The sequence below is a fragment of the Triturus cristatus genome, chromosome 4_2 (genome assembly GCF_964204655.1).
Source record: "Triturus cristatus chromosome 4_2, aTriCri1.1, whole genome shotgun sequence".
NCBI classification, from domain to species: Eukaryota; Metazoa; Chordata; class Amphibia; order Caudata; family Salamandridae; genus Triturus; species Triturus cristatus.
This window is the reverse complement of record NC_140586.1, coordinates 470,065,718-470,093,429: the sequence shown is the minus strand read 5'-3', so window position 1 is coordinate 470,093,429 and position 27,712 is coordinate 470,065,718.

Here is a 27,712-nt window from a genome sequence, read left to right as displayed (position 1 = left end):
CAGTAGCAGATTTGTAATTGCACCTTTTCCCACTCTGTTTCCCCTGGGGGACCAAACATTAGATGCCAGATACTTGGGCTCAGGTAGGCTGATGCACATGATTTGGACTTATTTTGCTCCTACTGCTGAGACCTAGCGAAATGACCATTCTACTCAATCCTACTGATCTCTAAATGTGATTTTCATGGAAAGCTTTGGGGTACAGCTCCCTTGCCAGACCTGTCCTAACCCTGGGCTCTGATGCTTTGTACTGCTTGAGGGGCATCCTAAATAGCCCCTCCAGGGTCAGGAAGCAGAACACCATTCATGCCACACACCCTATGTCCAACAGCCTCCTGGTTAATTTAAGGGCATCATTGTCAATGGAGTCAAGGGTCAGTCCAGACAAATCCCAGGGGAACCATCCAGGGTCCCCCAGCTAGAGCCAGGTAGAGTTAAAGAGCTTTATTCCATTATTGCGATGGCATTAGGTGACTTATCTTTCCAGCTGAGAATTCTTTCATCAGCTCCAGTGTCTTCTCAACTGTCCCTCCTTTATGCGGGGTTTTTTTTTGTTCAGAGGTTTTTAAGTGGTTTTGGAATGTTCTAGAAGCTAGGAACCCTAGCACATCCTAGGATGCTACATCATCACTCCAACCCAGCCCAAACCTCTTTCAGAGCATTCTGGAACTTTTGAACATGGGAACTTCAAGTGGTCTATGAAAAGACATTCTATGGGAGCCTTCGCTACAACCCTAACTGACACGGCTGCCTGATCTGTTCCCACCAAAACATCAAAGGGGAGCCCCTCCTGTGTTTTGCTTCAGAGGTGTGGCTTTCCACCTTAGTTTCTGTGGGCCTGGGGTCACCCTGTCGAATGATGGATATGACTGGGAAACATGATCATTCTTAAAGGGTCATAAGGAGGATAGTTATGACAAAAGGGACTGTGGATCAACACTAGAGATACATGTTGTTAGACGGCGACCTCAGAGGAGCCCGGAAAGGGGTCCTGACTACCCTGAGACCCACCCTCAAAGTATCGTAGCCGGGCACTGGCGGGAGATTCCCCAGGGGGAGGACTCTCGCAACTAGGATCGTACTTCTGGCACCACACGACACAGAGGGACCACACTGGGTATTCTCAGAACAAGTTTTATCAAACAGGTATCACTGCAAATATGTACAAGGTGAGCACGGGCTCAAGAGTCTCGGAAAGGTAGGGGGTAGCGGGACTGTCTCTGGTAACGGTTCAAAGGAGGGACGTACTCGGCGCACAGCTCACAATCCTCGAGCTGGGGGGTAGGCTGGTTGTCGTGGGGTCCGGCGGGACCGGTGGAGTCTGTGGAAGCCGCGAGTCACTCAGCGGGCTCAGGTACAAGTTCGGAGGTCTTACGATCTTCAGGGAGCCGCGAGTCACTCAGCAGGGCTCAGGTACAAGTTCGGAGGTCTTACGATCTTCAGGGAGCCGCGAGTCACTCAGCAGGGCTCAGGTACAAGTTCGGAGGTCTTACGATCTTCAGGGAGCCGCGAGTCACTCAGCAGGGCTCAGGTACAAGTTCGGAGGTCTTACGATCTTCAGGGAGCCGCGAGTCACTCAGCAGGGCTCAGGTGAGTTCCAGTTCCCGGAGCCGCGACCACGTCAGCAGGCTCTCGTTGTTCCAGCGTCGAATCTGCCGGACAGCCCCAGAGCACCCCTTGTTATAGTTCGACCCCTCTTTGATGTCCGGAGTCTGTGCAGGCAGGGGTCTTGTCACCTGGGGGTCGCTTGTCGGGATTTCCTGCTATAGTCTTTTGATTCTTTCAGGGCCGGGTCGGGAGGAGTCCCAGACACCCAGCAGGCGTGGAGCCAGCCCTCAGGGAGGCCGGAGGGCCGATCGAAACCCATCGTCCCGGGGGAGTTCAGAGGTGCGATAGAAACTGCTCCTCCCTCTCTCATCCCCTGGAAGCGGGATGTCCTCCAGCCGGAGTGGCGCCTCTATGCCCGGGTCGCGCTGGGGCCGGGCGGCCATCTTGGTGCATGAAGTGGGCACGCGGGCCCGGGGTGGCCGAAAGGGGAGAGGCCAGGGACGGGGATGTCCGGGTCGGTGCGTGTGTCCTGGTGGGGAGGTTCGGCGGGGCCGGGGGCTTGGGCTGTATGTACCAGGTTTCGGTGGTGCGGGGGCACGGAGGGCCATTCTACGAGGCCGGGTCCAACACATGTTTACCCTACGATTGATCCCTCAGTGAACCTTACAGGCCTAGGTAAGATGAAACTTTAATTTGGTGCAGATTTCGGATATAACATGTAACCCAATTAAGCACACAGACTTTCACTAAGCACTAAAGGCCACACTATAAATTCTCACTCAGATTATGAAGTCCACACCATGTCAGCATCAATCTTTGAAGTGTCCCTTCTGTGACAGGAAATCTGTGGGAAGATACTGCTCTGCATAGGAAGCATGCTCACATACGAAGTCTGCACACGTGTGCACACATCTGCTAACATTTTCAAGTATAACCGGCCCAAAGCCTCTCTGTGCATCAACGAACCACATTTCTACACAATTTACCATGTGTGAGACTCAGGTAGTGATACTCACTCACTTAAAACTACAAAACCGGGTAGTCAAAACGCAAAATATCCAGGGGTATTAAATGGGCAGAACTCTTGTCTACAGAAATAATGTTAACTTCATCAATAATAGGAAATTTAGGAGCATATTATCAAGGACGGGGTTAAAAGTGGCAATAATGGGCTTGATAATATGCCCTTGAGAATTCCAATAGAAGCCCATGTTCTGGTGTGAACCTGGGCTTCTTTTGGAATTTTCTGCGGCATATTATCAAGCCCATTTTTACGCCGTCCTTGATAATACGCCCCATCTTTTGCTAATAACCCTATGAACTTCATGTCAAGCATCATCAGATAATTTGAGGCACTTCGGTTTGTGGTTATGTTCCACTGGCAAGATTAACAGATGATTTAAAGTTGTACCTTTAATTATTTTTGCAGCCAGAACAGTGGGTGCTTTTATAACACATCAAAGGTTGCAATTTGCCTTTTTTGTTGTATGTATAAACTAAGCACTCATATAAGGAAGGACATTTTTCCCAGTGCCTGCTGACCACTAACATACAGAAGAGTAGGCTTTAATGTGTTGTTATCTTCAGATTTTGCACACAAAATTCCATGGTCAAATGATGCTGTAATGTCCTTGAAAATCTTAGCTACCAATCATTAAATTGTGCTATAAGACTATATAAATCATTAGACTAATTTCTCACCTGATCCATAGCATTTTCAACATAATTTGTAGCTATGGCTGCCACATTTTCTACAATAGGTTGACCTTGAGGATCCTGACTACCTGAGCACCGACTCCTTTGCATACTGTTTTTGGTTATTTCAGCAGCTACTGTTTCCTCATGTTAAATTTCATCATTCACTGTTTGTAAGTAAATTGTAAAGACTGTACACTGAGGCGCCGATCACGATCCTGTAAAAACTGGGTACGAACCGTCGGACGGAGCATATTCTCCGTCCGACGAGTACCCGGTCGTCAAAATATACCATCATGGAATTACGATTCGCACGGAAACACCATTTCCGTACGAATCGTACAAAATCCCGACCGACGGAAATATACCTACAAATGCGATCCGGGAAAGCGCCGACCTGACGTCGGGACGCACGCAGCCTGCCATTCACGAACCAGGAATTACGATTCGCACCGACGTCACCCCGCACGGTGAATATTTTCCGGCAGCCAAAAACTGCCGGGAAATCAGGACGACGCGAACAAGGAGTACCAGTACGCGACGGACAGACAGGACGACGCGAACAAGGAGTACCCGTACGCGACGTACAGACATGGACCCGAACCTACGTGTCATCCCGGCCCTCATAGCAGTCGACCTCCTCTACAGGTTACGATGCAGACGCCGCAGAAGGTCAGAACAACAAAGGGAGGGGGTAAAGGGGGGGGGGCAGGACCAGGGGCAGGCCACAAAACCCCCACCATAGTCACACAGCACACATGCCCTGGACATACCTGACCCTCAGGCCCTGGTCACTACGAGGGGGTGGGGGCGTGTCCAGCTAAGCCAGCGACCGCCACAACGGAAGTCCTTGACGACGCGAACCGGCAACACAACCAGACAGGTACGTCCCGTACCCACGCCTTAAGAGCGTGGGTACGAGTCGTACCACGCCCACACCTACGTCACCCCAACAATGGCGGGACGGCTCGTACCCATGTGGCAAAGGCCTGGGTATGGGCCGCACAAGCATCACATAGCGTGGGGGCGGATATGTACGGACCGTACCCCCACCCCGTATGCATGGAGCGTACCCCCAACCCCAACAGTGTAAGTACGACACGTACCCCCACCCGCGTATGCAAGGAGCGTACCCCCATGCCAACAGTGTAAGTACGACACGTACCCCCACCCGCGTATGCAAGGAGCGTACCCCCATGCCAACATTATACGTACGACACGTCCCCCCACCCGCGTATGCATGGAGTGTACCCCCATGCCAACAGTGTAAGTACGACACGTACCCCCACCCACGTATGCAAGGAGCGTACCCCCCACCCCAACAGTGTAAGTACGACCCGTACCCCCACCCGCGTACGTATGGAGCGTACCCCCACCCCAACAGTGTAAGTACGACCCGTACCCTCACCCGCAGACGTATGGAGCGAACCCCCACCCCAACAGTATAAGTATGACCCGTACCCTCACCCGCGGACGTATGGAGCGAACCCCACCCCAACAGTGTAAGTACGACCCGTACCCTCACCCGCGTTCGTATGGAGCGAACCCCCACCCCAACAGTGTATGTATGACCCGTACCCTCACACGCGTATGTATGGAGCGTACCCCCCACCCCAACAGTGTAAGTACGACACATACCCCCACCCGCATATGCAAGGAGCGTACCCCCATGCCAACATTATACGTACGACACGTCCCCCCACCCGCGTATGCATGGAGCGTACCCCCCATGCCAACAGTGTAAGTACGACACGTCCCCCCATGGAGCGAACCCACACACGTGTATGGACAAAGCGTACATATTGTTAAATAGGAGGGGTGTGTGCAGAGTCCTCCCAGCAGTGCCCAGACATAGGAGGGGTGGGTGCCTATCACTCCCAGCTGTGCCCAGAGACAGGAGGGGTGTGTGCAGAGTCCTCCCAGCAGTGCCCAGAGACAGGAGGGGTGGGTGCCTATCACTCCCAGCAGTGCCCAGAGACAGGAGGGGTGTGTGCAGAGTCCTCCCAGCAGTGCCCAGAGACAGGAGGGGTGTGTGCAGAGTCCTCCCAGCAGTGCCCAGAGACAGGAGGGGTGGGTGCCTATCACTCCCAGCAGTGCCCAGACACAGGAGGGGTGTGTGCAGAGTCCTCCCAGCAGTGCCCAGACACAGGAGGGGTGGGTGCAGAGTCCTCCCAGCAGTGCCCAGAGACAGGAGGGGTGGGTGCCTATCACTCCCAGCAGTGCCCAGAGACAGGAGGGGTGGGTGCAGAGTCCTCCCAGCAGTGCCCAGAGACAGGAGGGGTGGGTGCAGAGTCCTCCCAGCAGTGCCCAGAGACAGGAGGGGTGGGGGCCTATCACTCCCAGCAGTGCCCAGATACAGGAGGGGTGTGTGCAGAGTCCTCCCAGCAGAGCCCAGAGACAGGAGGGGTGGGTGCAGAGTCCTCCCAGCAGTGCCCAGAGACAGGAGGGGTGTGTGCAGAGTCCTCCCAGCAGTGCCCAGACGCAGGAGGTGTGTGTGCAGAGTCCTCCCAGCAGTGCCCAGAGACAGGAGGGGTGTGTGCAGAGTCCTCCCAGCAGTGCCCAGAGACAGGAGGGGTGGGTGCCTATCACTCCCAGCAGTGCCCAGACACAGGAGGGGTGTGTGCAGAGTCCTCCCAGCAGAGCCCAGAGACAGGAGGGGTGTGTGCAGAGTCCTCCCAGCAGTGCCCAGAGTCAGGAGGGGTGGGTGCCTATCACTCCCAGCAGTGCCGAGAGACAGGAGGGGTGTGTGCAGAGTCCTCCCAGCAGTGCCCAGACACAGGAGGGGTGGGTGCAGAGTCCTCCCAGCAGTGCCCAGAGACAGGAGGGGTGGGTGCCTATCACTCCCAGCAGTGCCCAGAGACAGGAGGGGTGGGTGCAGAGTCCTCCCAGCAGAGCCCAGAGACAGGAGGGGTGTGTGCAGAGTCCTCCTAGCAGAGCCCAGAGACATGAGGGGTGTTTGCAGAGTCCTCCCAGCAGTGCCCAGAGACATGAGGGGTGTGTGCAGAGTCCTCCCAGCAGTGCCCAGAGACAGGAGGGGTGGGTGCCTATCACTCCCAGCAGTGCCCAGAGACAGGAGGGGTGGGTGCAGAGTCCTCCCAGCAGAGCCCAGAGACAGGAGGGGTGTGTGCAGAGTCCTCCCAGCAGAGCCCAGAGACATGAGGGGTGTGTGCAGAGTCCTCCCAGCAGAGCCCAGAGACAGGAGGGGTGGGTGCAGAGTCCTCCCAGCAGTGCCCAGAGACAGGAGGGGTGTGTGCAGAGTCCTCCCAGCAGTGCCCAGAGACAGGAGGGGTGGGTGCAGAGTCCTCCCAGCAGTGCCCAGAGACAGGAGAGGTGGGTGCCTATCACTCCCAGCAGTGCCCAGACACAGGAGGGGTGTGTGCAGAGTCCTCCCAGCAGAGCCCAGAGACAGGAGGGGTGGGTGCAGAGTCCTCCCAGCAGTGCTCAGAGACAGGAGGGGTGTGTGCAGAGTCCTCCCAGCAGTGCCCAGACGCAGGAGGGGTGTGTGCAGAGTCCCCTCAGCAGTGCCCAGAGACAGGAGGGGTGTGTGCAGAGTCCTCCCAGCAGTGCCCAGAGACAGGAGGGGTGGGTGCCTATCACTCCCAGCAGTGCCCAGACACAGGAGGGGTGTGTGCAGAGTCCTCCCAGCAGAGCCCAGAGACAGGAGGGGTGTGTGCAGAGTCCTCCCAGCAGAGCCCAGAGACAGGAGGGGTGTGTGCAGAGTCCTCCCAGCAGTGCCCAGAGACAGGAGGGGTGTGTGCAGAGTCCTCCCAGCAGTGCCCAGAGACAGGAGGGGTGTGTGCAGAGTCCTCCCAGCAGTGCCCAGACACAGGAGGGGTGTGTGCCTAACACTCCCAGCAGTGCCCATGAAACGGAAAGGGTGGAGTAGCCACAGATACCATGCCCACAAATGTCAGTCAGGTGCACAAAGACCCTGCAGTACATGTACCACATGTGTGCGAGGCTGGGAGTATACGCATGCATAGCGCAGAAAAGAAAACATGTCCACATGAAGTCATGTCAATAGTCCACACACACAAGTACTATGCCTACCAAGGATGCCACGAATGATGCAGGTGGAGACATCGCTCAGCATGCACGTGCAAAGCTGAAGGAGTCCGTCACACACCCAGCTGATGTAGACACAGCTCAGCACCACATATTGGGAACACCCTGCAGGGAAGATGTCAGGGTACACAGAGGAAGGAATACACCCTGGTACAATTCCACCATGCAGCAACTTCGTACATGGACAGAGAAACCTAGCTAACACCGTGTGATGGCACACAGATACCAGGGTCCCCCCCTATGACCAGCACACTACTACATTTCCCACACACCCAACACATGATCACACCCAAATTCATGTAGCAGCCCCACCAACAGCAATATCAGTAAAGCAGTAGTGTTCAAAGGAAACAAAAATGGCTTTAATCAGCATTATCAAAAATTGTTTGTTCGTAGAAAGTTCAATAGTTACAAAGCCCATAGGGCAGTCCAGAAGTCACAGCTGGATGGGGGACACAGTGGGATGCGTGTCCCCTAGCTTGCCTGCACAGTTACAAGCCGTCGTCTTCCACAGGGGTGAGGGCATCATGTGGGGGGGAAGGAACAGGCACCGCAGGGACAGGAGGGCGAAGGGTAGGCGACGTGGGTGCAGGGATGGAGGACTCCACCACAGGGGGTGGGGCAGGGCCAAAGGTGGATTCTAGGAGCGCGCTGCTCACCTTGGCAAGGTCCTCCAGGGACTCCCCTGCACCCGAAGGAACCACAGGCCCCAAGGAGGGGGGGGGGTCAGAGGGATGGGTCGCAGCGCCACTGGGGGAGGGACTCAAGCACCCTGACCGTGGACTTCCTTGACCGCTTGCGGGGTGGTGTCAATGTGGGGCTCAGGGACAGAGCGGCCATGAACGAGTCTTTGGGGGAGATGTGGCCAGGAGAGCTGAGGGGAGGGGATTTGGAGGGAGTGGATTGGGTGGAATGCGGACTCCCACTCTGGCTGCGTGTCACACGTTTGCCCCCCGACCCAGTGGGTGTGCCTACTACACCCTGTGTGTGCGTGTCAGGAGGTGTGCGGCGGACCTTCCCTGCTGGTGTGGTGCCTGTGTCTGTTGTGGTGGGTGCATGCTGACGTCTGGGTGTATGTGGGACAGGTATGGGAGTGGGAAGTGTGGAAGGGGCAGGGGTAGGGGGTGGGACGTAGCGCTGCAGGAGACCCACTGCTGCAGTCAGTGTCGAGTCTATCGACCTCAGCAAGTTGCGTTGGTCAGCCTGCGATGAATGAATGCCCTCCAAGTATGCCTCCATGTTGTTGAGGACCTGGCTGTGGGCATGGAGGACATTAAGGATCGCAGTCTGACCAACCTGCAACTGCCGCTGGATGTCCACAGACTCGGCATTGGCGGCAGCAGTGGAGACAGGGGCAGGGGGTGCGGTGCCTGGCAGGAAGGCGACATGCGGTGACTGGGCACGCTGGGAAGGGAAACGAGCACATGGGAGGCGGCTGATGCCAATGGAGGGGGCGGTGCGAGATGTAGGGCTGCTGTCAGATGGTGGTGCAGCCACCGCCCACTCGGAGAGATCATCCTCGGACCCGTCAGCTTCATACTCTGTTGTGCCAGTCGACAGGTCCCCGACTGCACTCTCCTCCGCCTCAGTCCCACTCGATGTGCCAGCCCCGATGTCACCACTGGCACTGGTGCTCGGTCCCTCTGCGCCGTCTGTGTCCATGTCTCCCTCCGTGTCCCCCGACGATGCTGTGGGCAGGGTGAAGAGACAGAAATTAATCATACACCTGTATACATATGTCACATGAGTCCAATCTACTTAGGTTACAGTGCATAGCCTGAAACAAAAGAAGAGTTACAACTACTAAACAAGGTACATATGTATGCCCTGCAAGACACAGTTGTTTGACCCACCATGCCACCGAAAAACTATGGAGAGCATGACACAATAGCAAATGAGATGACATGGAATTTTGACTGAGGAGCAAGACCCTGGGGACAATCCAGCACTGCATCTGCACCACACAGCGTGGCAGGAAATAGGGATGAGCAGGGACCATAGCCAGGAACTAGAGGCACATGCAGCATAGGTAATACTGATAACATGCCCACCCTGACTGGCACACTGCACCTTGAGTGTATGTCCAGGCAAACATCACACACTGGCCAGTCCTAGCAAGGAGATTTCAGGTCTTGACATGTAGGCCATGCCCGCACCACCCACCCCCTACATGAGACAATTCTTTGGAGACTCAGGAAGCACGCACATCTCTTAGTCTGGGTGAAATACACATGGGATGCAAAAATTCTATATTGCACACAAAATACCCAAGGTGCGCCTGTCCAAATAATCATGTACAAATGGGCATCATGAGATGATTGTAACAAGACACACAGGCAATGGCCACCGTGAGTATGTACTGGGAAAATCAGGTCAGGCTACATTTAACGTCAATATACATGGTGCCAGGGGACAATGGCACAGAGCACAACCTATGCTGTAGACACAGAGATTGTCGACATTTTCGGATTACACACATGAGACCTAGGTAAATATGCCCCTGGGGACAGTAGTGGCCACACAACTCCATGCTCCTGAATGGGAATGACTGCAACACACGCTAACATCCCTGCACTATGCGTACCGCACACTCATGCACATCATGTCACAGGCCACCACATAGGACATGCGTGCTGGAAGGCCTCGCACTTGAGAGATTAACTCCCATGTCTGGACTCAGCATTAGTGCCAACTGACATGGAACCCACAAGTCCAGAACGGGACAGGGCACAGGCAAGGTCCCAATACCTGTTACACACCACCCCTACACATGATGCTGCAGGCATAGTACACTTTGAGAAGGTGCCAGGCTACATAACCTTGTGACTACACACAGACCAGGGAACACATTGCAAGGAGGGGAAGGGAGGCAGGAGAGTACTGCAACACTGTGGGTAACAGGATCTGCACAGCACCATAAAACCCTGGCAGTGTATCCATGGAACAGTGCACGTACAAATGCTGGTGAAACACAACAAACACACATGTACCTACCCCCTTCCTGCTGCTGCATCTCCTGTAGGCGCCTGTCCAAGTCTGGAAAGACCACCGCCAGCACACGCTTGTGGATGTGGGAGAGACGGCGGTGCCCGCGGTTCTTATGGCTCTCAGGTGAGTCCCCCAGCAGGACCCGTGCGATCCTCCGCGTCCAGCACCGGATATCCTGCCAGCGTTTCCTCACCTGGGACAGGCGCCGCCTCCGACCATTCGCACTCCTCACGGCGCTGACGGCGGTCAGCCATATCTGCTCCTTGGCAGAGGCGTCTACCTGTGAGGATGAACAAGTGACACTACATCAATACACCTGGCACATGTCATAGAGACACATATTAGAACACATTTGCTGTTAACAACAAGGCATAGTATGCATCCAATGCATTGCACCTTTGTCATCGTGACATGATCCTCTGGGGAAGGCCAAAAGCAGTACGTGCCATTGAAAGGACACAGGTGGAATGAGGGCAACTACACAATCAATGATCCAGGCTCACACTGTGCATCACACCCACCCCTCCTGTCTCTGGGCACTGCTGGGAGTGATAGGCACCCACCCCTCCTGTCTCTGGGCACTGCTGGGAGTGATAGGCACCCACCCCTCCTGTCTCTGGGCACTGCTGGGAGACATCAGGCATTCCCCCCCCTGGTACCCCCCTACAGTACATAGCATGTGTGTCACACCTGGACACAATGGCAGAAGTCACAGTCACAAAAAAGGGACACAGTCTGTGCCAGTGGACACTGCACCCACCTGATAACCTGGTCGCCCATACAGCATGGGGTACTGTGGGAGGATCACATCCACCAAAGCCATGTTCTCCTCCAGGGTGAATGGCTGTGACCTCTCCACAGCCCTTGACATGGTTCCAGGGAATCAGTAGCAGCAGCTGGGTCGTGGAATACAGAGATGTGCAGGCAAGTGCTCCCTCATGGGACCTGGCTGCCTTATATCTGCCTTGCTGGCCCATTTCATTCACAGGAGTGCAGAGTGATTGGTCACTCACATTTGCATCCTATGTTTCCTCCAATCCCTTCAAACCTAGCAGTCAGTGGGTTCTTATTGTGTTTTTTTCGTCAGCATGATGTCAACCCCACAAACACATTGCAACAAAGTAGATTCATTCCAACTGACTTCTGCTGTGCACCTTCCAGAACAAATTCAAACTTAAAACTTGGTCTCCATGACAACCAGCATGCATGTAGGCCTTAATACTTGTCCCTCATGTGTCCCCTATGTAATTTGGAGCTTCACACACAGGTACGGTGCGTTCCGGGGCCCTAGGGCACCCCAAATGCATAGCAACGGCCCGTACACACGCCTGTACGCTCCCTATCACTATGGGTGTCCTCGCGTATGCGTACTCGTAGTGATAGTGAGCGTACAGGCGTGTGTACGGGCCGTACCACTACGAGTACGCATACGCGAGGACACCCATAGTGATAGGGAGCGTACAGGCGTGTGTACGGGCCGTACCACTATGAGTGTTCTTGCGTATGCGTACTCGTAGTGGTACGGACCGTACATACACCTGTACGCTCCCTATCACTATGGGTGTCCAAGCGTATGCGTACTCGTAGTGATAGTGAGCGTACAGGCGTGTGTACGGGCCGTACCACTACGAGTACGCATACGTGAGGACACCCATAGTGATAGGGAGCGTACAGGCGTGTGTACGAGCCGTACCACTACGAGTACGCATACGCGAGGACACCCATAGTGATAGGGAGCGTACAGGCGTGTGTACGGGCCGTACCACTATGAGTACGCATACGCGAGGACACCCATAGTGATAGGGAGCGTACAGGCGTGTGTACGGGCCGTACCACTATGAGTGTTCTTGCGTATGCGTACTCGTAGTGGTACGGACCGTACACACGCCTGTACGCTCCCTATCACTATGGGTGTCCTCGCGTATGCGTACTCGTAGTGGTACGGACCGTACACATGCCTGTACGCTCCCTATCACTATGGGTGTCCTCGCGTATGCGTACTCGTAGTGGTACAGACCGTACACACGCCTGTACGCTCACCATCATGATGGGTACACATACGGCAGCACTCCCATAGTGATACGGGAAGGTACACAGGCCCTCTTAGCAGAAGTACGGTGTTTTTCACACATCACAGTGGTGACAGGCAGCACACAGGAAGGGATAGGGCTGACATACTTGTCCATGGATGGACATCAAGGCATTGTCTGGGCAGTACTACATGTGTGGGGCACAGGTGTGAAAGGGTGTGATGTGGCACCAGATGTATGATGAGATGTGTACATATGTAATGTGTGACGGTGCAATGTGTGCCAGGCATGCCCTTGACTCCTTTGACATGTGTGCAAGTCGTACTGCACACTTGGCATGAGCGTCACTGGCATGGCACGGACACCAACTCACGGAAGTGTCCCCTGAGGCCCGGTACAGGGGTTACCACACCTGACATGTCACTACCCACGGTGCACGATGTGACTATGTCATGTATGTGTGGGGGGTTCACATTAGGTAGATGTTTGAGCTCCCTCAAAAGCTGCAGCCGTTGCAGCAACCAACATGTGTCTGTCTGTAGATGGCCATGGCACACTGTTACGCAGACCAGGCCACATGTGGTATCGGATGTGAGGTGCGTATGTATGCATGGGACACGGAGTAGCGTAACAAGGACATGTCTGCATCCTCTCTATGAATGTGTGGTGAGTCATCACATGTGCACCTTCATGGCAAGGTGTGTGGCCTGTCCTAGTGTAATGTCATGTGACCTGTGGCTCTAGTGTTCCGCTACCAGTCTCTGCAATCGACATCCTACTTCTGCTGATGTGTGGGTGTATGTCACTCCTGTCTTGCGTCTGGCTGTTCACTTGCACTGGGACACAGCTAATCCCATGCCATGGCATGTGGAGGTTCTCAATCTGCGTGTGTCGCTGGGTCTTGGTAGGAGTGTCACCTGCCAGCCATACGTGTCCAGGGCATGTGGCACATACCTCACTCCGTATGTCACATATGTGTATAGACAGATTAACATGTGCTCAGGACAAATTATTTGTTGTTGTGGTGCACTCACTCCTCCTTGTCATTTCCAAATTCCTGCAGAGCGCCGCCTCTTCCCCGTGCAATTCCGGACTTGGCTGCCATGCGGGAGAATGATTGTATCCGGTGCTACCGCTTCCCCCAACGGTTGATTCTGGATTTGACGGCGAGACTGGCACCACACCTGCAACCACTGCACAGGTATCCTACGGCACTGACACCCAAGCTGAAGGTAATGGCAGCCCTACATTTTCTAGCCATGGGTACCTTTCAAAATACCATAGCTCATGTTGGTGGCATGTCCCAGAGCATGTTCTGCCATGTGCTGCATGATTTCTTAGAGGCCATGTTGATTCACCTGGATGAGTTTATCCATTTCCCAACCCCTGAAATGTTGACTGGGGTCAAGCGTGGATTCTATGCCCTGGGAGGGATGCCCCATGTCATTGGGTCCATAGATGGGACACATGTAGCTTTGGTACCACCACACGCACAGGAGGTAGCGTTCTGCAATCGCAAGCACTACCACTCCATCAATGCCCTTGTGGTGTGTCTGTCCAACATGGTGATTTCACATGTCTGTGCTCGTTTCCCAGGATCAGCACACGATGCCTACATCATGAGGCGTAGCAGGATGCCTGAAATGATGACGCAGCTGCGCAACAAACGAGCATGTGTTGTTGGTGGGTACAGTCTGTCTGTCCTGTATTTTGCGTAGACTTCCAGCACGACCGCTTCTCCTGTTCTAACGATGTCCATGTGCTTCCCATGTAGGGGACGCTGGCTATCCCAACATGCCATGGCTGATCACACCTCTCCGCAACCCCATCACGCCGGCCCAGCTCCGCTACAACACCGCCCATGGCAGGACAAGGCGAGTGATAGAGAGGACGTTTGGCCTGCTGAAGAGCCGATTCAGGTGCCTACACAAGACCGGCGGCGCACTCCCATATGCCCCGGCGAAGGTCTGCAAGATCTTCATGGTCTGCTGCATGCTGCACAACATGGCAGTTGAGAAAGCTGTGCCACTCATCCTGGATCAAGATGACGAGGACCATCCACCCATGGAGGAAAAAGGGCTTGGCAATGGGGCTAGTGATGTGGAGGATGTGGAGCCGCAAGAGGACATCCGGACTCGGCTCATACGCGACTTCTTTGCTTAGTGGTGAGTACCAGTGTCTGAGTGTGCACGCATTGGTCCCCGTGTGGCATGTGTTGTGATGTGTGTCTCCACCTGCATGTATGGCACGTGAGTCAGAGGTGTGTGTGGGTGTGTCACTGGAGTGATGGTGCCAGTGATGGTTGTATTTCCCCAGTCATAATTGTGACCTAGCATGTTGTCATCCATACATGTGTCGAGTAAATGCACATGCAAGTGGCTGTGCTTTTTGTGGCTGACTTCTTGTGTGTCTCTCTTCCCCAGGTACTTGCGCATGCCGTCTGCTGCTTGCATTGTTGTGGCACTGCTATTCCTCATGGACACGTCATCGTGTGCTGACTCAGCGTTACAGGCACGGACAAGTTTGGAAGTCTCCTTAGGGTAAGGGATGCATCAGGGGTGTATTGGGTGTGGCAGTTGTTCACGATGTATGCACACTGCCCCTGTCGATGTTTGGTTCCTCTGCAGACATGTCGCATCACCATGGTGCACATTACATGCAGCTGGGTACACCTGAATAGATGGTCAGACTTGTTGACAGTCATCAGTGATGGGATAGTGGATTGTGATGATGGCATCAATGTGTGTAACACTGCCCTCGGACACATACGGTTTGCATTGGCTTGACATGCTGTGGGACTTCCACATCAGCTGATCAATGGTGTATGGCAGGCTCTCCATGAGCAGCTGTGGGTGTTTAGCTGTTAGCCGACGCTTGTGTGCCAGTTCCATGGCTATCACGCATTTGTGCTGCAGAAGGGGGGTGCCAGTGTTGGACCCACATGTTACTCCACATGAAGTGTTCATGTGTACTTCAAGTTGCCTCTGCAATCCCGAAAACTTGACTAATAAAGGTGTCCCTAGGCCTCCAAGGTGCCTCTTCTCAGTCAATGCTGGTGTGTTGCCACGGTGCATCCAGCATGTCTGGCATGGTTTTCCCTGATAGTGTCTATGTGTCTATGTGTCGAGTAGCAACATGCAAGCTGTGTGTGTGGGATGTGACTGTGTATTGTGCATGATGTCCATGACTGTGTGGGTATTGTGACATGTGCCATCCCCATGCATCCAACGTTGGTCAGGCCCCCATTATGTGCATCCACCGGACTCAAGCTTGCAGGACATGGTTCTGCCACCTGTCTACACATACCTGGGTGCCCCCCAGGACACTGGACATGATCCCTGACCTCTGCGCATGACTGTTGCTGTACTCAATATGTCTGTCAGCATGGTTGTGCGGCCACCCCCTCAGCTGGTTGGGCCCATCACGGTTGTGTATGGTGCTCCATGTCTGTCTTGCCTAAAACACTGTGACCCGTGTGTCCTGTGCCAGACTCATGCCCCAGGGTGTGGATGGTTGAAGTCAAAAGAGAACTCAGGCATGGTTAGACTTTACAAGACACGTGTAAGGTAATAATGCAACCAGCAGGCATCTTCTCATCATGGTGTGACTTTTTATTTTAGTGGGGGGGGGTGGGGGTATGACATGAGGGGCTTTCCGGGTGTTTGGAATCCAAAGTTCAGTAGGGGAGTTGGTGTCCTTGCCATTTGAAATCCTCAGAGTCCATGCCACAGTCTTTGTCAACATTGGTCAGACAGTGACCAGCAAGGCCATGTGGCAGAGAATGTCTTTTGATGCTGTGCTGCTGTTGCTCCAGTGGGCCAGGTGCCAGGCCAGGTGTCCTGGGAGATGGTGCTGTAGCGCCGACCCTCACGGTCTTTTCCGTGGACGACCCGCCCTCCTGCGGGGACCCTCAGAAGCAGGCCGTGACGATGTCTGGGATGCTCCATCGGATGTTTCCTCCTCCTCCTCATCCCTCCCTGTGGGTGGTGATGTTCTACGCCTTCTGGCACAGGGAGGGTTGCCCATGTTGTCGGCCATCCGAAGGAGTGTATCTTGAATTCCTGTGTACGCCGTCACGAGCTCAGCCTGTCCGTCCACCATCCTCCGTTGGTGTTGCAGTAGACAGGCATGTAGCTCCGCATGTTGCTGGGCCTGCTGGGTCTTGATCCCCTCGAGGACGGACACAACCTGGGCCAGGCCCATGGTGTCCTGCCGGTATGTGTCCAGGATGTTTCGGACATGGGAATATACCGGATCCCCAGCCAACTGGTCAGGCTGGCGCCTCCGCCGTCCTCCACTCCCACCACCCCTGCCCACTTGCACCTGGCCTGCCCTTGTGGGCACATCGGGTCTCCGGGACCCCTGAGGGGTGGCATTGGCGTTGTCGCCTGCCTCCTCCTGGGTGCCCGGGACACCGTGTCCCTCCTGGCCAGCCTGGCTGCTTTGTGGTGGTGGGGCAGGGATCCTGGGTGTCTCCTGGGATGTGGCAGGAGTGGGGGTGGTGGTTGGCCCCGTTGTACCTGACACAGGTGCTGCAGGTCGTTGGACACCAGAGGGGCCAGGTTGGTCGGGGTCGTCCACAGAGTGGTGAGAGTCGTCGCTGCCGGTGGGATCGGCCTCCCGCAGAGCCGGGTCCTGTGAGTCTTCCCCCCCAGTGTTGGGGGGTGAACCACGAGGTTGACCTGTGTGTGAGAGAGACAATGTTAATTTTGGTCCATGCAACATCCATGTTTCATCAGTTTCAAAGTTGGAACATTTCCTCTGGGAATTTGGATCTGTCTGGCATTCCACTCACAGTGCACTTGTGCATGGGTGTGTCCCTTGGGCACAGCTTTGGCGCCTTTAACTATGTGTGGCACAGTCTTACTTGATGCGTCAAGTGTGACTGCAGTCAGCAGTGGAGTGGGCAGGTGTGGCGAGCCGTGCATTGGTGCCTTCCGTGTTGCACTGTACGTGGGCACATGAAGTAGTTACACACACTTCAATGATGCAGGTAGCTGTCGTTGTGCTCGTGCACAGGTTGTGACATGGCCCTGTGTTTTGCCATGGAGGAGAGGGGGGGTGCTGGCACTGGCCACCCTTGTCTACATGCACGCAGTCCACCTGCTGACGAGCAGACATTCCCACACACCAAAGGACTGAATTGCTCTCCCTGTGTCTCCCTCCCTCTCTGTCCCCCTCTCCCTCCCTCTCTGTCCCCCTCTCCCTCCCTCAGTGTGTCAGCCTCCTCCCTCTGTCCGTGTCCCTGTGTCTCCCTCCCTCTCTGTCCCCCTCTCCCTCCATCTCTGTCCCCCTCTCCCTCCCTCCGTGTGTCAGCCTCCTCCCTCTGTACGTGTCCCTGTGTCTCCCTCCCTCTCTGTCCCCCTCTCCCTCCCTCTCTGTCCCCCTCTCCCTCCCTCTCTGTCCCCCTCTCCCTCCCTCCGTGTGTCAGCCTCCTCCCTCTGTCCGTGTCCCTGTGTCTCCCTCCCTCTCTGTCCCCCTCTCCCTCCCTCTCTGTCCCCCTCTCCCTCCCTCTGTGTGTAACCCTCTGTCACCTCAGCCCAGCTTCCTGGGCACACACTGTTAGCAGATCTTTGAATGGCCCTTGGCTTGTTGATGTGAGTTTGTTTCTGATCTCCAGGCACCCATTGGGTGTAGTGTGTGTCTCTGCGCTGCTGCTGTGGTGGTGTGTGCTGCCACTCTTTCACAATGTTGGCTGTTCATTAGCTGCTGTCATGTGCAAAACAGTGCCTTCACCCCCATGTGTTGATGCAAGTTGTCTGCCATTTGCTGGCGAGTCTTTCCTGTGTGGGGACACACTGTTTGTCTGGCTGTGACCTAGGCCATATGGGCAGAGGGCATTGTTGTCTGCTTCTGAGTTGCACTATGTGAATTTTGGGGCCCACCCTCCCGCCATCCGGGTTACCGTGTCATGTGTTGGTGTCTTCTGTGGCCTGTGACTTGACATTGTCCAGCTGGGTGCATGGGGCATGGTGGCGGCAGTGGCATGTGCGTGTTCATGGAGTGTGGTTGAGTCATGCGATAGCTTGGGGTGGTTGCATGCCTGTTTGTGAGTTTGGTTGTGGATGACGTTCCCCCCATGTGAGGCGCGTTGTTTGTGTACTCACCCGGATCTCGGAGTCCTCCTAATCCTTCGACTGCCTCCACCGGCAGTATGGCCATCACCCTCTCCTCCCAGGGATGGTAGTGTACGGGTCTGCGGGACGGCCCTCTTCCAGTGACGTTGGCCTGGTTGTGTTCATCCAGCATCTTGGCTCGGACCCTCCTCCGCAGATCGTACCACCTGGCTTGGCATTCCTGCTTGTTCCTTCTGGTGTCCGCAACAGCATTCACAGCATCGACGATGGTCTGCCACATGGCTGTTTTTTCTGACATGCTGGTCTGTCTGACCAAGGTTCCAAAGAGCTGTGGCTCGACTCTGAGGATTTCATCGACAAGGACCTCCAACTCTCGGTTACTGAACTTTGGATTCTTGTTAGTGGGCATGGTGAGGGGTGTGGGTGTGGATGGTGGGGGGGGTGTGTGGATGGTTGTGGGTGTGTGGGTGTGGTTGTGCAGGTGTGTGTGTGAATGTGATGAGGGTGTGTTTGAGAAGGTGGTTGTGTGAAGGTGTGCAAGTGTAAGGTGTAGTGAAGCTTCTAGTTTGGTGCTGTAGGTTGTCTGTGGGGTCTGGCAGCAGTGAGTCTGTTGCAAATGCTCATGGTTTGAGTGTGTGTGTCCTTTTTATTGGTCCATTGGTGGGTGTGGCTGTGTTTGAACTTTGGGTGGGTGTGTTATAAGGAGTGGTGGTGTTTTGGGCCTCTGTTTGTTTTTGGCTATTGCAGGTCAGTGAATGTGTTGTTTTGGTAGTTGTTGGACATGTTTTGTGGGTTTGTGCCATTCGAATGGTGTATTCTTGTGTCGTTTTGGTTTGTCCTGGTTGTGTACGTGCGTTTTTTGGCGTGTATACGGTGTGTACATGGGCCATTTTGTTGTACAGTGCTGTCCTTGTGTGTGGCTTGGTACGAGTCGTACATTCGGTTGTGATGTTGGGGCCTGGGGTGCGCTCCGTCCCTAGGATGTTGTGGTGAGGGTACGCTCCATGCATACGCGGGTGGGGGTACGACTCTGACGTACACGGGTGTAGGTACACGGGGGTACGACATGTACAGGGGTGTACATACGCGGGTGGGGCTTCGACACGTACAGGGGTGTACATACACTTTGGTACGACACGTACAGGGGTGGGGGTACGACTCGAACGTACAGGGGTGTACATACACGGTGGTACGACACGTACAGGGGTGGGGGTACGACTCGAACGTACAGGGGTGTACATACACGGTGGTACGACACGTACAGGGGTGGGGGTTCGACTCGAACGTACAGGGGTGTACATACACGGTGGTACGACACGTACAGGGATGGGGGTACGACTCGAACGTACAGGGGTGTACATACACGGTGGTACGACATGTACGGGGTGGGGGTACGACTCGAACGTACAGGGGTGTACATACACGGTGGTACGACACGTACAGGGGTGGGGGTACGACTCGAACGTACTGGGGTGTACATACACGGTGGTACGACACGTACAGGGGTGGGGGTACGACTCGAACGTACAGGGGTGTACATACACGGTGGTGTGACACGTACAGGGGTGGGGGTACGACTCGAACGTACTGGGGTGTACATACACGGTGGTACGACACGTACAGGGGTGGGGGTACGACTCGAACATACAGGGGTGTACATACACGGTGGTACGACACGTACAGGGGTGGGGGTACGACTCGAACGTACTGGGGTGTACATACACGGTGGTACGACACGCACAGGGGTGGGGGTACGTCTCGAACGTACAGGGGTGTACATACACGGTGGTACGACACGTACAGGGGTGGGGGTACGACTCGAACGTACAGGGGTGTACATACACGGTGGTACGACACGTACAGGGGTGGGGGTACGACTCGAACGTACAGGGGTGTACATACACGGTGGTACGACACGTACAGGGGTGGGGGTACGACTCGAACGTACTGGGGTGTACATACACGGTGGTACGACACGTACAGGGGTGGGGGTACGACTCGAACGTACAGGGGTGTACATACACAGTGGTACGACACGTACAGGGGTGGGGGTACGACTCGAACGTACTGGGGTGTACATACACGGTGGTACGACACGTACAGGGGTGGGGGTACAACTCGAACATAGAGGGGTGTACATACATGGTGGTATGACACGTACAGGGGTGGGGGTACGACTCGAGCGTAGAGGGGTGTACATACACGGTGGTACGACACGTACAGGGGTGGGGGTACGACTCGAACGTACTGGGGTGTACATACACGGTGGTATGACACGTACAGGGGTGGGGGTATAACTTGAACGTACAGGGGTGTACATACACAGTGGTACGACACGTACAGGGGTGGGGGTACTACTCGAACGTACAGGGGTGTACATACACGGTGGTACGACACGTACAGGGGTGGGGGTACGACTCGAACGTACTGGGGTGTACATACACGGTGGTATGACACGTGCAGGGGTGGGGGTACAACTTGAATGTACAGGGGTGTACATACACAGTGGTACAACACGTACAGGGGTGGGGGTACTACTCGAACGTACAGGGGTGTACATACACGGTGGTACGACACGTACAGGGGTGGGGGTACGACTCGAACGTACTGGGGTGTACATACACGGTGGTACGACACGTACAGGGGTGGGGGTACGACTCGAACGTACAGGGGTGTACATACACGGTGGTACGACACGTACAGGGGTGGGGGTACTACTCGAATGTACTGGGGTGTACATACACGGTGGTACGACACGTACACGGGTGGGGGTACTACTCGAACGTACAGGGGTGTACATACACGGTGGTACGACATGTACACGGGTGGGGGTAGGACTCGAACGTACTGGGGTGTACATACACGGTGGTACGACACGTACAGGGGTGGGGGTACGACTCGTACGTACAGGGGTGTACATACACGGTGGTACGACACGTACACGGGTGGGGGTACTACTCGTACGTACACGGGTGTACATACACGGGTGGGGGTTCGACACATACACGGGTGTACATACAGGGGGGGTGTACATTCACGGGGAGTACGACTCGAACGTATGGGTGCTGGGGGGAGTGTTGGGCGCGTATGCGGGCACATGTCTCCATGGTTGCAATGGGAGTTCGGTGCGGACGGTGTTTTTACCATACGGTTGTAAGATCGGACGCACGGGTTGGATCGTGATTCCTCGGTCGGACTTCACTTTTCACATTTGTAGGGTATATCGTCCGAGGACGTGTCGGACACATTTTCCGACCCGAGGACGTGTGGGGAATAATTCCCAAGGCGGTTCGTATGGACTTTTGACCATGCGAATCGTGATTGCCAGTTTGTACGGCACTTGTACGATTCGTACGGTAAAAAGACCGGATACGAGTCGTACGGGGAAATTATTTACCGGATCGTAATTGGCATCTGAATCTAGACTTTCACTGCATTGAACGCATCCTCATAGCAGTAGTGACCTAAATGGTCTTCCTCACAACACCATGCTCAAACAATTGAAGGGTCATGAGAAAAGAGTGTTTTTCTCTACTCAGGCAGCAAAGTTTTTTAATAATTCATAAGACTTTCTTTACTGTGTCTCACTAAACAACTGATGCAGCGTGAAATATGATTCTGTATTTTCCCCAACATTGTTTCTCTATGTGTAAAACTGAATAACAATAAACAAAGAATTTCTCTCAACAAACACTCTGATGGTGATAATACAGACCCATCATGTCTGTTTTTACTATGTGAGTGATGAATACAGGCCCCAGCTAGGCCCGCAGGACACAAGGGTTCGCTCTCCTGCAATGGAATCTATAAGGAAGTTGGCACGGAAACTGCAAAGTACAAAGACAAAGTTTATTAACCCTTAAGGGTGGTCCTACAATCCATACAACAACCTTCAGTATTGCATAGAGTAGCACAAAGAACTTGCATATACGGTCCCCTTTTATACACAACAGAGGGGCTCATAAGTGGGTGGATACAACATGAGGCAAGGAATGTTACCTTTTATGGACATTTTCGATACAAGATCAATATGTGGGCGGAGCTGACATACTCCTTGAGCCCGCGAAAACATGGTCAAGCAAGGACTAACTGATAACAGATGTGGTCAAGCCTGGGCATGCGCCAGGCGGACAAAGGAACTATTTATAGACTGTTACTAGGCAGATTACAAGAGCAACTAACACGAAGATAGGACTCTTCTCGTGTTGAGCACGTGGAGACATGACAATACAAAATGGAGTCCAGACTTTAGTCAACATAACGAAAGAGACAATTCATGTCTTTAGTAAATGCTTAATCACATCGTGGTTTCAATTTACAACAGACGACCCTTTCAGCATTTACTGAAGACATCCGGTTTGTTAGGATAATCATCGTATATGTCAATTGTCATCATTTCTTCTACTTCTTTAGCTAAACGTTTCTGATAAGTGACATTGGCAATAGCTTTCTTATCGGGAATACAGAATGATACACATAAGGAACAGAGCAAGGGACCACATTGGACACAGATGCAACAAGAAAACAGAACTGCTATAATTATACAGAGACCAGTTAAAACCTTCCAACCCCAAGCAGTGATCAATGCCCAAAACCATCCAGAAAAGGACCAAGTGCCGTTTTCTGTATGGATTTCAGCTGCAATTTTATGCAACCTGTTGATAGCATTATAGACTGATGGCGTGTGGTCAGGGATAAACACACAGCAACTACTTGCGATAATTTTACAAGCTCCACCTCGGTCAGCTAACATAACATCTAACACCATACGATTCTGCAATGCAACAATTCTAGTAATCTGCAATTCTTCCGTAAGATTCCCAAGAGCAGCAGCGGTTTGGTTTGTCACAGCCTCTACCACTCTTGTTAACCTTCGAACTTTCCTACTATTTAAGGCAGCTCCAACGAAGAAAAACAATCCTAAATTAAAATCAATGTACTGCTGCAGACTGGTGTCAGTCTGATCCACATCATCAATTGATAGAGTACGTTTATACCTATTTACAGTCACATTATTTAACAACTTCAAATCCTTATGATAGGATGCAGGTGCCAAAAATACAGGAGGCAATAGGAAGGCTACATAACATACTCCGGACCAACCGGCTGGCAAACGGTAATAACCTTTATTTCCACATACGAAGTATGTATTATGGGATGCTAAGAAGGTACTGTTATTCAACCCGTCGATGTTTAATATGGTAATGCAATCACTAACACCAACAGGAATATAACCCACACTCTGGACACACAGGTCCGCTTGAGCTTGAGCCACTTGAATCACAAATCTGTCTTTTCCCACAGTGTCTCTGGTGTTCGTGAAAATATAAGGAATCGATTCATTGTCTGGTCGATACTCTTCCCATTCCCAAATTGTCCCATTCGCTTGCGGATATCCATCTTTATCCTGATGACATTCTTTATTGAGTCTGAAGAGTGATCGTCCCACTGTGGGTTTCCGGGTGGCAAAAAGCAAAGTGTACCATGCTCTACAAGAGCCATTATGAGAGAAAGGAAGAGGTATGAATGGCGTTCCTCCTTTCTTCTGATGAGCTGGCATCATACCACATATCCAACAGTTCGTAGCATTCGTGGCAACGTGGGTATGATGCAACATCTGGATGAAAGTGTTATTCAAATAAGACTGACGATGCTTCAATTCTTGATACGGAAGGGTATAGAAGTAGTGCTCCTCAGGCACTGGAGTGGTCAACACAAGTAACTCTCGAGCAGGAGTCACATCCTCCACAAACCATGTGGTTATCCCAACAATAGCTACTGTGAGCATAAAACCTGTTGCACAAAGAATTTTCTTTTTCTCCATGTCAGAATAAAGAATCAATATCTTCCTGAAACTAAAAGGCTTGTCAGAACTCTTCCCCTTGGGCAGCGGTCGATTTCTTCACCAACGGGCCAAGACGGGTGTCGCTACACTAATGCAGGGCTGATCCCCCCCCCTTGCCTCATTGGCTCTCCGTTTCACTAACCCAAGGGCCGTTCTGACAACATGTCCCGATACTGAAGAGTTCACTTCCTTGGCCTGAGATGATATCGATTTCCTCCAGGAGTCGCGTGGTCCGGAAAGAGCTCCTCAGCGTCGTTCGGTTCCACAGCACGGCCTTTCTCTGTGGTCAGAATCTCTCGTTGATCGGTCAATACAGCAGGCTCCACCAATCCAGGCGGTACTTTGCGGCAGTGCAGGGAATGGATCCAATTCTTTCTGTTGGAAACTCGCACAGCCGTCCTCGTTGCAAGTAGGACTTGCTCAGGACCAACCCATCTCGGCTCCAGGCTGTTCGTCCTGTCAAAGATTTTTATCATGACATAGTCGCCAGGCCGGAGACTATGTCCTTCACTGGTGGACCGATCAGGGAGCGCCTCCCGGACCTGTTGATGAATAGAAACCAAGTTATCCGTTAACTGCGCCAGATAATCATTCATCATTACACAAGGTACATCATACACAGTCTTAGGTTTTGGTGGACCCCAAATATTCATTGGACGTCCAAAGACAATCTCGTACGGTGTAAGACCGGTTCGAGAGTGCGGTACCGATCTAATTGACAATAACGCCAGCGGTAAAGCATCTGGCCAAGTCAAAGATGTCGAAGCTTGGATTTTAGCGATCTTGAGCTTCAGTGTACCATTATACTTCTCGACTAGTCCTGCAGATTGAGGGTGAAACACTGCGTGGAACTTCTGGGTGATGCCCAGACCCTTCAAAACGTACTTTATAACATCCGCTATAAAGTGGGGTCCGTTATCGCTCCAAAGAAGTCTACAAACGCCATATCGAGGGAAGAACTCCTTCAACAGCATCTTGGCGGTAGTCATTGCAGTATTGTCTTTCGTAGGGTATGCCTCAACCCATTTGCTAAAGGCACAAACCACTACTAGAACATACTTCAAATTGTTACAGCGCTCAAGCTGGATGTAATCCATCTGCAAAACCTCAAAGGGTGCAGTAGGCGTTACAAATCCTCCTGCTGGAGTTCGAGTACCCTTTCCTGGGTTGTACCTCAGGCAGATCATACAGGTCTGCACCACTCTCTTTGCCGTGCTAGCAATCTCTGGATGCTCCCAGACTTGGGTAAGCAATTTTACAATTGCGGAAGCTCCAACATGTGCTAGCCCATGTGCCATCTGAACCATAGGTTGTACAAAAGCCGTGGGTAATTTCCATCTATCCATCTGCTTATTTCTCCAGCAACCCTCATCATCCAATTCTCCCTCACTGGACCATTGCTCCCGTTCTTTATCAGAAGCGGTCCTCTGTATTCCTCGCACTTCTTCCTTCGCATCGTGCCATCTTTCTACTTGCGACTTCACTACATACATGGCAGTAGCACCGGGCTGCATCGCAGTCTCCCGTGCCACCCGGTCTGCTAACGCATTCCCTTCTCCAACTTTATCGACTACTCTCCTATGGGCGCTACATTTAACGATGGCAATTTTCTTCGGATATGTCAATGCAGTTAAAAGATTACGAACTAACTCCCCATGCATTATTTGTACTCCATGTGACGTTAAAAACCCTCTCTCCTTCCAGAGCAGGCCGAAATCGTGCGCTACTCCGAAGGCATACCGGCTATCTGTATAAACATTCACACACAATCCTGTACTGAGCTCACATGCTCGTGTTAATGCTATCAGTTCCGCTGCTTGAGCTGATTTCTGTGGTATGCGTGCTGTCTCCACTATCGTTTGCAATGTGGTAATTGCATACGCTGCTGAAGTCGTACCATCTGGTAGCTTCAGGCATGACCCGTCCACCCACAGTTCTCCATCTACATCTGGAAAGGGCGTATCCTGGAGATCAATACGACCCTTTGTTTGTTCCTCAGTCACAAGAATACAATCATGTGCTTTCCGTGCCTCAGACTGAGTCTCGGGGTACGGCAACAATGTGGCCGGATTTAACGTTACGCACCTTTTTAACGTAATATGAGGAGCCAAAAGCGTCAGCTCATATCCCGTTAAACGGGCACTGGTCAAATGCTGCGTCTTTGTCTGATTAAGCAGGGCATCAACAGCATGGGGGACTAATACCAACAGCTTATGAGATAACACAATTCCCTCGCTTTGGCGTATTGACACAGCTGTCGCAGCAACCGAGCGAAAACAACCAGGCAATGCTCGGGCAACAGGATCAAGTACAGCCGAAAAATATGCACAAGGGCGCTGCTTGTCGCCGTGCATCTGCACTAAAACTGATAATGCACATCCATCTTTCTCATGCACATACAGCGAAAAAGGTTTGGTATAATCAGGAGTCCCTAACACTGGTGCTGAACAGAGGGCCTGTCGCAATTTCTGGAAGGCAGTGTCACACTCATTCGTCCAAGGAAGCGGAATAGGTGTGTCTTTTGTCAAAAGGGCTAACAATGGCTTAGCTATGTGTGAAAACCCTAGTATCCATTGCCTACAAAACGAAACAAGACCCAAAAATGCACGCACGTCCTTCTGCGTGGACGGCGTCGGTGTGTCCAGAATTACTTGGACACGATCTGGTGTGAGTGCACGCCCCTCCTTAGACAAAAGGTGACCCAGATAAGTCACCTTTGGTCTACAGAACTGTAACTTTTTCCGAGATACTTTGTGATTGTGGGATGCCAAAAAGGAAAGCAAAGACAACGTACTCGTTTCACACAACTCCGGAGTGTCGGCCGCCAGCAAGATGTCATCGACATATTGAATGAGGGCGACACCCTCGGGCAGAACAAAGGAGTCCAATTGTCTTTTCAAAGCTTGACTGTAAATGCTAGGGCTTTCCGTGTAGCCCTGAGGGATTCTACAAAATCGGTAAGACCTATTATTTAGAGTGAAACCAAAAAGGTATCGACTATCGGGATGAATAGGAATTGAAAAGAAGGCATTTTTCAAATCAATAACTGAAAACGTGGTCGCCGTAGGCGGGACCAAAGTAAGCAACGTCGTGATATCAGAAACCACTGGGTACTGAGGTATTACGATCTTGTTCACTTCTCTCAAGTCAATTATAAACCGATAGACTTTAGCATCCGTATCCTTTTTCAAAATGGGTAGAATCGGGCTATTACAGACGTTGTAGGGAACTTCCTCCACTACTCCCACCTTAATCAAATCCTGCACAATCTGTATAAGAGCCTCTTCCCCCTCCTGCGAAATACGATACTGTGGAAGGCGTGGTAACACCGCCCCCTCCTGGACACTAATGTGAACAGGCGGAATCACCATCTGTCCCACATCAGTATCCGAAGTGGCCCACAAAGCACAAGGGAGGGTAGCTAACACAGCATCTTCTGCAACCACACACATCCGTTCAGACCG